The sequence below is a fragment of the Stenella coeruleoalba genome (genome assembly GCF_951394435.1).
Source record: "Stenella coeruleoalba genome assembly, chromosome: 20".
NCBI lineage: Eukaryota > Metazoa > Chordata > Mammalia > Artiodactyla > Delphinidae > Stenella > Stenella coeruleoalba.
In genome coordinates this window covers 57696895-57709806 of record NC_137166.1, presented here as the reverse complement: position 1 = coordinate 57709806, position 12912 = coordinate 57696895, and the positions used below count along the sequence as shown (strand labels likewise).

The window sequence follows — 12912 nt, the reverse complement described above, 5'->3', positions numbered from 1 at the left end:
GCCCTGTAGCTTTTTTTTTTTTTCTCTGACCATAGCTTACAAAATTACTTTTATCACGTCAGGCTGCATGCATTTCAAGAGCAATAGAATAATGTTTACTTGCTTCTAATTACCAGTGGATGTAAACTTGGGTTGGCTCCAAGGAGTCTGAGATTATGTCCAAACACTTAAGTAATCAGTAGCATTAAAGACTCTTAAATGCTCCGATGAATCTCGCCAATTCTGTCATGGATCCCCCACACCTTAAGAAGGATGGAGCCTCCTCCCCTCCTGCCCCCCCGCCCATTGATTTCCCAGCGCTCCGCGCGATGCTACTCGGTTTTTTCCTGGTGTTTCTAGTCGGGAGCGCCACTTCTTGAGCCTTTACCCTTACATTACCCAGAAGAACTTGCGATAAGGCGAAGTTCATCCAACGAAAATGTAGAAAATGGACATTTCCGGGAGGGGGAACATCAGGAGGGGGACTTCCGGTGTCTTCGTGGCAGACGTCTTGATTGTTGATGAGGCTGTGGACCTGGTCAATAGCTCCGCTGTACGGTGTTGAGAAAGAGGTGAGGGGTCTAGGAGGCGAAAGTGGAGGGTTTATGCGCACTACACAGGGACGGGTCTTAGGGACGGGGACGACGACGCCGCTTGCGGGGAGTAACCGTGCCGACTCCGACCCGGTCGCTGGACTGTCGACGCTCCGCTCCGCGCAAAGCCTCCGATGGCGGCTCCTGCACTGAGGGACCAACCTCAGGTAAACGCTGCGGTCTCCGGGTTCTCGCCTGCCCGTTTCCCCACCGAAATACAAACGCCCCGAGTGAGCGGCGCCTGGTCACGTCTGGTCCAGGACAGTGAGGGCTTCAGGGGTGTTTTATCTATTTCTGACCACCAGTGTATGCGGTGTGAGTGAGGCTTGGAGATGCAACCGAAGCAGGAACATTCCGGAGACGTGTATTCCGCCTTGTTTCTGCGAGGAATCAAGTTTGAGGCCAGGCTGTATCTGCAGTGGTAGCTGAGAGGCTATACTTTTCTTCTTAGGGCCCTCGGATCGGTGGAGAGTTTTGAACAAAGGAAGGACACAATCTGAGTTAGGCTTTTAAAAATTCTCCAAAGCCTGTTCAGTGGAAGAAAAGACTCTAGGTGGGCGATGAGGACTTTGAGGCAGAGGGAAGTTGTGGAATTTCCAAGGTCACAACTGATAAACGGCAGCACTGGGGACGGAGGCAGGGAGGGGAGATTAGCCAGTCAGGCCGAGATTATCTGGCTCAGGTTCCGCCATGGGGCCAGGGAAGGTCTGATCCCCTGGAGTACCACCATGGTCACTTTCTTCTATGGCCTGCTTGTTCCCACAGATTCCCAGGGCTGCAGAAGCACTTTCAGTGAATGGAGGTTGTCCCAATCCCTCACTTGTTTTGACCCCCAGGCACGCATTCTCTGTATTTGAAGTGTCTTAGGGCTCTTCATCTGCCATTCTACTAGCTTTTTGGTTGGGGGACCTTGGAGAACCTCATGCTCTGGGTACTGAGTGCAGGCCCAGACGTCCTATGGAGGGAGTATGGAAGGTTACTCCAGAACCCACACCAGTATGTGGAAGTACTTTGAGGTGAGGTTGAGTTGGTTTAGGTAAGTGCAGGTCTCCTTTATTTTCTGGTGGGAATAAACAGCACAGAAAAGCAGGATTTCGGCTTCAAATGACTGCCTGTGTGTTCTGGAGGTATTGGGAGATTCAGATCAGAGGAGGGAGGTTTTCTACCCCAGGTCTCAAATGGCTCCATCTTTTTGGGCAGTAGGGGAAATGTGTGGGAAGATGGATTGTGGGTTTTCAGGGGTGAGACCATTCATGGTTTCATTTGTTCCTCTTATATCAGGGCAGTGTGACCTTTGAGGATGTGGCCGTGTACTTCTCCTGGGAGGAATGGTGTCTTCTTGATGAGGTTCAGATACACCTGTATCTTGATGTCATGCTCGAGAACTTTGCTGTTGTATGCATGCTGGGTAAGGTCCTCACACCCACCCCTATCCTCTGAGCTAGGTTCTTCCTTTCTTCTCTTCCTCAAGGGCAGCTCTGTCCTCACATCTGGAACATGGGCACTGCTTTCTTCTTAAATTCCTTGGTTATGTGCTGTGGTTACTATGGCTAGGCAGAGTGCATCCCTAGTCCTTAGTGCCCGAACACCAGTAGCCCCGAAGTTGCAGCTAAGGATTCAGGGTCAGTAGTTTTTTTTGTTGATTGTTTTTAATTTTAATGAAGTATTGTTGATTTACAATTTTGTTTTAATTTCTGCTGTACAGTAGGTCTGTGGTTATCCGTTTAAAATACAGCAGTGTTTACATGTCAATTCCAAACTCCCTAACTATCCATCCCCTTCACCCTTCCCCCTTGGCAACCACAAGTTCATTCTCTATGTCCGTGAATCTGTTTCTGTTTTCTAAACAAGTTTATATGTATCAATTCTTTTTAGATTCCACATATAATAGATAACATACGTTATTTGTCTTTGTGACTTACTTCACTCAGTATGACAATCTCTGGGTTCATCCATGTTGCTGTGAATGGCATTATTTCATTCGTTTCAGTGGCTGAGTAATTTTCTGTGGTATATAAACACCACATTTTCTTTATCCATTCAACTGTCTACGGACATTTAGGTTGCTTCCATGTCTTGGATATTGTAAACAGTGCTGCATTGAACATTGGGGTGCATGTATCCTTTCAAACCATGTTTTTCTCTGGATATACCACGAGGAATGGGATTGCTGGAATATATGGTAACTCTATTTTTCGGTTTTTGAGGAAGCTCCATACTGTTCTCCACAGTGGCTGTACCAATTTACAGTCCCAGCAGCAGTGTAAGAGGTTTCCTTTTTCTCCACACCCTCTCCAACACTTGTTATTTGTAGATTTTTTAATGATGGCCATTCTGACTGGTGTGAGGTGATACCTCATTGTATTCAATAGTTTTGATTTGCATTTCTCTGATAATTAGCAATAATGAGCATCTTTTCATGTGCCTATTGCCCATCTGCGTTTTTGCTTTGGAGAAATGTCTATTTAGGTCTTCTGGGTTGTTTGTTTTCTGTTACTGAGTTGTATGGCTGCTTAGATATTTTGGAAAATTAAGCCCTTTTCAGTTACATTATTTGGCAATAGGTTATCTTTTTGTTTGGCTTATGATTTACTTTGCTCTGCCAGAGCTTATAAGTTTGATTACGTCCCATTTGTTTATTTTTGCTATTATTCCTGTCGCCTTTTTAGGGTCAGTAGTCTTCCCCTCTGCCTGGTTGTAGATCCTTCCTTGTTTGCCCTTTCTATGGCCAAGTGACTGTCCAAATTAATGGTACTCAGGTTTTGCTCCATTTTGGTACCTGACAATTTTTTGTGTGACTGTGTGACAGTATTGTCACTGATGTGGTCACTACTACAACAGACCATGAAGTATGGCTGCAAGACACTTTTTCAAGGTTCCAGTTTCACTGTATCCACACCAGTGTCTGTTATTTTCTTTCTTTCTTATTTATTAATTAATTAATTTATTTTTGTTGTGCCGGGTCTTAGTTGTCACAGGTGGGCTCCCTAGTTGTGGCTTATGGGCTCCTTAGTTGCTTCTTGTAGGCTTCTTAGTTGCACCACACAGGCTACTTAGTTGTGGCATGCAAACTCTTAGTTGTGGCATGCATGTGGGATCTAGTTCCCTAACCAGGGATCGAACCCCAGCCCCGTGCATTGGGAGCATGGAGTCTTAACCACTGTGCCACCCGGGAAGTCCCAGAATCTGTTATTTTCTGTTTTTTGTTTTGTTTTGTTTTGTTTTGCCCTCACTGAGGGGCATGCAGAATCTTGGTTCCCCAAGAAGTGATTACCAGGGATCGAACCTGCACCCCCTGCAGTGACAGCATGCAGTCTTAACCACTGGACCACCAGGGAAGTCCCTGTTATTTTCTGTTCTTTTGATCATAGCCATCCTAATGGGTGTGAAATGGTATATCTTTCCCATTTCAATTACATCCCTTTTGGTGTGCTTATTGGCCATTTGTATATCTTTAGAAAAATATCTGTTCTAGTCCTTTTTTTATTAATTAATCAGGTTGGTTTTTTGGTTGTTGTTGAATTACAGGTTTATCCATAGATTCTGGATATTAATCCCTTTTTTTTGTTTGTTTTAGGGGTTGAGCTATTCTTTTTTATTTTATTGATTGATTGGCTGCGTTGGGTCTTCTGCTGCTGCGTGCGGGCTTTCTCTAGTTGCAGCGAGCAGGGGCTCCTCTTCGTTGCAGTGTGAGGGCTTCTTATTGCGGTGGCTTCTCTTGTTGTGGAGCACAGGCTCTAGGCACGCAGGCTTCAGTAGTTGTGGCACATGGGCTTCAGTAGTTGTGGCTCACGGACTCAAGAGTGCAGGCTTAGTAGTTGTGGCATGCGGGTTTAGTTGCTCCATGGCACGTGGGATATTCCTGGACGAGGGCTCGAACCCATGTGCCTTGCATTGGCAGGCAGATTCTTAACCACTGTGCCACCAGGGAAGCCCTTAATCCCTTTTTGTATACGTGTTTTGGAAATGTTTTCTCCCAATCTGTGGTTTCTTTCTTACTGTGTTTATAGTGTCCTTTGATGTTAAAAGGTTTTTCATTTTTTTCCGTTTCCCCCCCCCCAGCTTTCTTGAGTTATAAATGACAAATAAGATTGTGTAAATTAAGGTATGAGACAAAAATTGTTCATCTTTATGAGGTCCGGTTTGTGTAGTTTTCGTTTTGTTGCTTTTGCGTTTGTTATCAAAGGCAAGAAATCATGGCTGAATCCAACATTCTGAAGCTTTTCTTGTTTTTTTTTCTTAGAATTTTTTAGTGTTAGCTCTTATGTTTAGGCCTTTTATATATTTTGAGGCCTTTGTTTAGTCCTATAGTTTAGGCCTTTGATATATATATTACGTTTAGGCCTTTGAGTTTTTGTGTATGGTGTTAAGTAAGGTTCTAATTGCATTGTTGTGCATGTGGGTATCTGGTTTTCCCAGCACCATTTGTTGAAAAGGCTGTCCTTATTCAGTGGAAACCATACTCTTCTTAGTAATTATTGCATCATATATTTGACGGCTGATTTTTAGACACTCTAGTCTCTGTTCTATTCCATTGGAGTATATATCTGTCATTAGGCCAGTAGCACTTTATGCTGTTTTGCTTACTGTAGCTGTATAAGACAGTTTGAATTCATGTGTTGTGAATCCTTCAACTTTTTGTTTTTCACAATTACTTTGGCTGTATCGAATCCCTTGAGAATCTATGTGATTTTGAGTCTGAGTTCTTCTGTTTCTTGAAGGCATCATTGTTTTTGATAGGGATTGTGGTGAATCAAAAAAATCCCCCATCTGAGTGTTAAAATTGATGAACTTTCACGAACACATCATTATCACTCAAAATCTAAAGTTTGCGATAGAGTTCACTCGTGGTGTTGTACATTCTGTGGGCTTTGATAAATGTATAATGACATGTATTTACCATTATAGTATCATAAAAAATGTGTTCATTTTCAACTAAAAATTCTCCGTGTCCCACCTGTTCATCCCTTCTTCCCCCATACTCCTTTGTATCCCCTGATTATTTTTTTACTCTGTCATTAATTTCCCCTTTTTGAGAATGGCATATCTTTGGACTCATACAGTATGTAGCCCTTTCATCTTTGCTTCTTTCACACAGTAATACGCATTTAAGTTTTCTACATGTTTTTTCATGACTTGATAACTCATTGCAGTTTAGCTGTAAATAATATTGCTGTTCTCTGGATGTATCATGTTTATCCATTCATCTACTGAAGGACTTCTTGATTACTTCCAAGTTTTGCAAGTTGTGGATAAAGCTACTGTAAATATCTGTTTGAAGGTTTTTGTGTGGATGTCCGTTTTCAAATCCTTTGTCTAAATACCACAGAGTACAATTGCTGGAGGATATAAGATTATGTTTAGTTCAGTAAGAAAGTACCAAACTGCCTTTCATAGTGGACTGTACCATTAAGCATTCCAGTCGGCAATGAATGAAATTCCTGTTGCTTCACACTGTTGCCAGGATATGGTGTTGTCAGTGTTTGGATTTTGGCCATTTTTATAGGTATGTATTGGTATCTGCCCTTTTTAAATTATTTATTTATTTTATTTTTGGCTGCACTGGGTCTTTGTTGTTGCGCATGGGGTTTCTCTAGTTATGGCAAGCAGGGGCTACCCTTTGTTGTGGTGCACAGGCTTCTCATTACAGTGGCTTCTCTTGTTGCGGAGTACGGGCTCTAGGTGCACGGGCTTCAGTAGTTGCAGCATGCAAGCTCAGTAGTTGTGGCTCTTACCTCTAGGGTGCAGGCTCAGTAGTTGTGGCGCATGGTTGCTCCCTGGTGCTTAGTTGCTACCCGGCATGTGAGATCTTCCCGGACCAGGGCTCGAACCCGTGTCCCCTGCGTTGGCAGGCAGATTCTTAACCACTGCGCTACCATGGAAGCCCTGGTATCTGCTTTTGATTTGTATTTCCTTGCATCTTTGTATATGCTAAATTTTCATGTGGATGTCTTCTTTTAATGAGGTGTCTGTTAAGGTGTTTTGCTCATTTTGTATTTGGGTTGTTGTTTTCATACTGAATTTTAAGGGGTTTTTGTACTTAACTTTTAGGCCCATTATCCATTTTGAGTTAATTTTTTGTGAAGGGTGTAAGGTTTGTGTCTAGAATTCATTTCTTGACATGTGATGTTCAGTTGTTCTAGTACTATTTATTCAAAAAACTTCATTTTTCTCCATTGTATTGCACTTGCTCATGTGTCAATGGTCTGATGAGTATATTTCTGTGGCTCTATTTCTACGCTGTCAATACTCTTCATTGATCAGTTTCTCTATCCTTTCAACAATACCACACTGGTTTGATGACTTCTTTTTTTTTTTTTTTTTTTTGCCTGCTAGGCCTCTTGTAGGATCTTAGTTCCCCAACCACGGATTGAACCCCTGGCCCTCAGCAGTGAAATTGTGGAGTCCTAACCAAGGGACCACCAGGGAATTCCCAGGCTTGATTACTTTAGATACTAAGTCTTATTTTACTTTTTCTTTCTTTCTTTCTTTGTTTTTTTTTTAAGATAGTAAGTCTTGAAGTTGAGTAGTGTCAGTCTGCAACCTTCGTTCTTCAGTATGGTGTTGGCTATTCTAGTACTTTTGCCTCTGTGTATAAACTTTAGGATCAGTTTATTTATATCCACAAAATTACTTCCTGGGGTTATGATTTGGACTGCATTGAAACTATAGGTGAAGTTAGGAAGAACTGACATCTTGACTGTAGTGGGTCTTCTTATTTATGAACGTGAAATATCTTTCCATTTATTTAGTTCTTTGATTTTTTCATCACAGTTTTATAGTTTCCCTCATGTAGATCTTGTACATGTCTTGGTAGATTTATAACTAAGTATTTCTTCCTTTCTCTCTCCATTTGTTCGGTGGTGGGTGTATTAATGTACATGGTCTTGTGTTTTTAATTTCACATTTCACTTGTTTATTCCTGATGTATGGGAAAGTGATTGACTTTTGTATCTTATCCTTGTATGCTGAAACTTTGCTATAATTGCTTCCTAGTTTCAGGATTTTTTGTTGTTGTTGTTCTATATTTTGGTTTTTACATAGCTGGTTATATCATCTATGAATGAAGGCAGTTTGATTCCTTGCTTCCTGATCAGTATAACTTTAATACAACTTTCTCTTCTCATTGCATTAGTTATGACTTATAGTGTGAAGTGGAAAGTGAGTTGTAGGAGGGAACATCCTTGCTTTCTTCATCTTACTGAGAATGTTTCTAGTTTTTCTCTAGTAAATATGATGATAGCTGTAGAGCTTTATTTAGATAAAGTTGAAGTTGTTACTATTTTTAGATTACTAGGAAATGGAGATTTTGATCATGAATGGGTGTTGGATTTTCTAAGATCCCCCCCACCCCACATCTGTTGATGAGATCATGATTGGTGGATTTTATTTTTATTTATTATTATTTTTTTGGCTGCACCACAGCTTGCAGTGTCCTAGTTCCCTGACCAGGGATTGAACCCAGGCTAAAGCAGTGAAAGTGCCGAGTCCTCACCACTGGACTGCCAGGGAATTCCCGCAGGTGGGTATTTAAAGTGGATTTCTGGACTTCCCTGGATTGCATAGGGGTTAAGAATCCACCTGCCAATGCAGGGGATATGGGTTTGAACACTGGTCCAGGAAGATCCCACATGCTGTGGAGCAATTAAGCCCATGCACCACAACTACTGAAGCTGGCATGCATAGAGGCCATGCTACACCACAAGAGAAACCACCACAATGAGAAGCCCGCATACCACAACAATAGAGTAGTCCCTGCTTGCCGTAACTAGAGAAAGCCCACACACAGCAACAAAGACCCAGTGCAGCCAAAAATAAATTAAAAAATAGGGCTTCCCTAGTGGCTCAGTGGTTAAAAATCCACGTGCCAATGCAGGGGACATGGATTTGAGCCCTGTTCCAGGAAGATCCCACATGCTGCGGAGCACCTAAGCCCGTGCTCCACAATTGCTGGGTCTGCACTCTAGAGCCTGAGAACCACAACTCCTGAGCCCGTGTGCCACAACTACTGAAGCCCGTGCACCTAGAGCCCCAGCTCTGCAACAAGAGAAGTCACTGCAGTGAGAAGCCCGTGTACCACTACGAAGATTATCCTCTGCTCGCCGCAACTAGAGAAAGCTGTGCACAGCAACAAAGACCCAATGCAGCCAAAAATAAATAATAAGTAAATTAAAAATTTTTTCTTAAATAAAAAAAAAACAACACAATGAGATACCACCTGACACGTGTTACAATGTCTGTTATGAGAAAGAGAAGAAATAAGTGTTGGTGAAGTTGTGGAGAAAAGGGACCCCTTGTGCACTGTTGGTGGGAATGTATACATTGTTGCAACTACTATGGAAAACAGTACGGAGAATCCTTAAAAAATTAAAAAGGGAACTTCTGTATGGTCCAGCAATTCCACCTCTGTGTATTTATCCACAGGGAGTGAAATTATCATATCAAAAAGGTATCTGTGCCTCACGTTTATTGCAGCATTATTTATCATATTCAAGAGATGGAAACAACCTAAGTGTCCATTGATGGATGAGTGGATCTAACAAACATGTGGTATATATGGCATATTATTCAATATTATACAATCATAAAAAAAGATGGAAATCTTGCCATTTGCCTCAACATAGATAGACCTTGAGGACATTATGCTAAGTGAAATAAGTCTGAGAGAGAAAGACAAATCCACTTGTCCCACTGTTTCCACGGAGGATTGGTTCCAGGAGCCCCTGCATATACTGAAATCTGTGGATGCTGAAGTCCCATAGTCAGCCCTCTGATTCTGAAGTTTTCCCATTTGTGGATTCATCCAACTACAGATCATGTGATCCTGTGTATATTTGTTGAAAAATATCCATGTACAAGTGGACCCAAGCAGGTTTAACTGTACTACATGAGTATACTTACATGCTGAATCTTTAAAACAAGAACAACACCAAACTCAGATACAGACAAAGGATTAGTGATTGCCAGAACTGGGCAGGTGGTTAGATGAAGTGAGTGAAGGGTGTCAGAAGTTACAGACTTCTAGTTATAAGATGAGTAAGTCCTGGGGATGTAATGCACAGCATAGTGACTTTAGTTAGTACAACTGTATTGTATATTTAGAAGTTTCCAGAAGGGTAGATCTTAAAAGTTCCCATCACAAAAAAAAAAAAAAAGTTCCCATCACAAGAAAAAAAAATGTACCTATGTATGTTAACTAAACTTATTGTGGTAGTCATAGCAGTGTATACATAAATCAAATCATGTAGTACAACTTAAAGAAATACAGTGTCTCATGTCAGTTTTAGGTCAATGAAAGTTTTTATCTTCTCTGATGCTCTTCCTTTCTCTATGAAACCCAAATTTTTGATCTACATCATTTTTCCTCTCTGAAGAACTACTTCTAATATAGTCTCACAATTTTTCTGTGTCTAAGAACGTGTTTAGGGCTTCTCTGGTGGTGCAGTGGTTTAGAGTCCGCCTGCCGATGCAGGGGACACGGGTTCTTGCCCCGGTCCGGGAAGATCCCACATGCCACGGAGCGGCTGGGCCCGTGAGCCGTGGCTGCTGAGCCTGCGTGTCCGGAGCCTGTGCTCCGCAACGGGAGAGGCCACAAGAGTGAGAGGCCCGTGTATCGCAAAAACAAAACAACAACAACAAAAAAAAACAAAAAAAAAAGAACGTGTTTATTTCATCATCAGTGTTGGAGATTTATGTTGCTGGTTACCAAATTCTAGGTTGGTGATGTCCCCTCTCTCTTACCACTTTGAATATTTTACTCCATTCAGTTCTTATTTCCCTGAGTTCTAAGGAGAATTCAAATGTAATTGGTTTTTTTTGGCTCCTCTTGGGAAAGGTGTTGATTCCTTTAGCCTCTTTTAGGTTGTTGTTTTCTGCATTTGAATGTGGTAAGCCTAAAGATGTAGTTGTTTTGGCATTAAACCTGCCTCATGTTCCCTGAGCTTTCTGGATCTGTTTGTTGGTGTCTGACATCATTTTGTTAGAAATTCTCCATCATTATTGCCTCAGTTATTTCTTCCGTTTCTTTTTTTCATTCTGTTTGAGATGTTTCCATATGTGTGTGTTAAATTTTTTGTTGCTCTCACACGCGTGTTGTATATTCCGGTATTTTATTTTATTTTATTTTTTGTCATTTTTCAGTTCACTTTTCAGTTTTGGAAGTTTCTCCTAAGAGAACATGAAGCTTAAATGTTCTTTCATTAGCTGTATGCAGGGTATGAATAAGCCCATCACATCATTCTTAATTTCTGTTATAGTGTACTTGATCTTTAGCATTTCTTTTTAGTCCATTTTTAAAATTTTCATCTCTCAGCTTACATTTCCCTTCTGGCATTGTATGCTGGCTGCTTTATCCATTAGTAGACATTAATTAGCATATTAGTCATGATTATTTTATATTCCCAGTGTGATCGTTCACACATCCCTGTGATATCTGATTTTGATTCTGAAGCTTTGTCTTTTCAAACTGTTTTGTGGGACACTGCAGATTTTCAGAAGACGCCATGGTTGCAAAGAGTTAGATCAATTAGGTTCTGCCAGTACAATAGTTGTTTAGGTGGGGAGATACATTCCTAACATTTTGTACTCCATCCACTGTATATCCTTCCCTCTGGCTCCACCGAATGTTCTTTTTCTTTTCGGCCACACTGCATGGCATGCCCGACCAAGAATTAAAGCTGTGCCTCCTGCATTAGAAACAAAGAGTTTTAACCACTGTACCACCAGGAAAGTCCTTCCACCAGACATTCTTTTTTTCTTTCTTTTTTTTTTTTTTTGTCGGTACACGGGCCTCTCACTGTTGTGACCTCTCCCGTTGCGGAGCACAGGCTCCAGACGTGCAGGCTCAGTGGCCATGGCTCACGGGCCCAGCTGCTCCGCGACATATGGGATCCTCCCGGACTGGGGCACGAACCCGTGTCCCCTGCAACGGCAGGCGGACTCTCAAGCACTGCGCTGCCACGGAAGCCCACCAGACATTCTTTATGTAATATTTAAATGTTGTGTATTGTGTACTGAGTTCCTCTGGGCCAGTGTTGGCTATTCAGCCATCCTGACTATGTTAGGACTTGTATTATTTGTTTCCCGTGTAGTTGGTCAGATTGGTATGGAGAGTCATTAGGGCTTTACGGGATGGACATGAATCTGGTTTCAGCAAGAAGCCTCAGAGGTAGCCTGATTACGATGAATGGCAGCTGAGAGAGGCCATGATATCAGGGCTGTGTTTAAGTCATATCAGGAAGTATGAATTCCTTGTGACTAATGTTTTAGTGCCACTGTCGGTGGCTGCAAAGCACTTCTCTCGATTTTCTCCATTCGTGACATTCTGCCAACTTGTCTTTTCTATTTCCCATTTTTAGTATGACTCCGGCCTCGGATTCATTCTCTAACACCTCTCTAAACCACTTATCTCATGTGGTCTTTACACTGATTTTCCCATAGTACCTACTGACACTGCTTGTGTTCTCAACATAAGGAATCCTTTAATATTTCTTGAATGCCAGCGACATGTTTGCAGTCAGATTTTTGGAGGTCTGGACATACACTTCTGTACACTATCACAGGTCACCAGGAGATGGGGTCCTGGTAAAAGCCATTGACAGAGGAGTGAATTATAGAGGACGCCTATCGCCTTGGGCCACATCCAGTCCTTGTGTCCTGTACTTGGTGAGAGCAGCTGCTTCTCAAGTTGACCCCAAATTCATTTCCTGAATACGATCCTATGGACTCGTTCTTTCACGTGCCAAATGTAGAATTGTGCTGGCCTTACTCCCCCCAATAAAGTCAACATGAACTTCACCATCACTTCTTTGTTTTCAGGTTCTTTTCCTGAGTTGAGGATGAAGAGATGACTTCTGAACAGAGTGTATCTGAAGAAGGAGTGTCACAGATGAGGACCCCCAGGGCAGGTTTGTCTCCTGAGAAGACCCAGCCCTGTAAAATGGGCATTGCAGTCTTGAGAGACATTTTGCACTTGGCTGAAGAGCAAGGAACAAATAGGGAGCAGAAAGCATACAGATGTGGGGCATGTGGGAAACAGTTCTATTTCACTGAAAACCTTCAAGAGCACCAGAAGCAGCACATCAGAGAGAATCCCATACAATATGGTATGCAGAGACCCTCATTTTGGAAAAGCTGCCCAATCCACACAATAGGGAATCTACCTACCTACATGGAGATTGGGAATGACTTCGTGGCCAACATGGGAGTTCAGCCACAGGCCACTATTACCAGGAAGAAATGAAAAAACAGTAAAGAGTGTGAAGCTGTTTTTCACAGTGGAAAATGTCATCACAGCTGGGGAGAAGGCACGAAAGCCTCCAGTCACACAGAAATACTTGTT

General features: G+C 42.1%; 1 long non-coding RNA gene across 1 annotated transcript; it reads left to right on the top strand.

The window, feature by feature from the left end:
• Window positions 1-627: 627 nt before the first annotated feature.
• Window positions 628-12584, top strand: LOC307178315. Its single transcript, XR_013825173.1, has 3 exons — window positions 628-739; window positions 1854-1980; window positions 12390-12584. It is a non-coding gene; the product is annotated as an uncharacterized lncRNA (long non-coding RNA).
• Window positions 12585-12912: the final 328 nt, after the last annotated feature.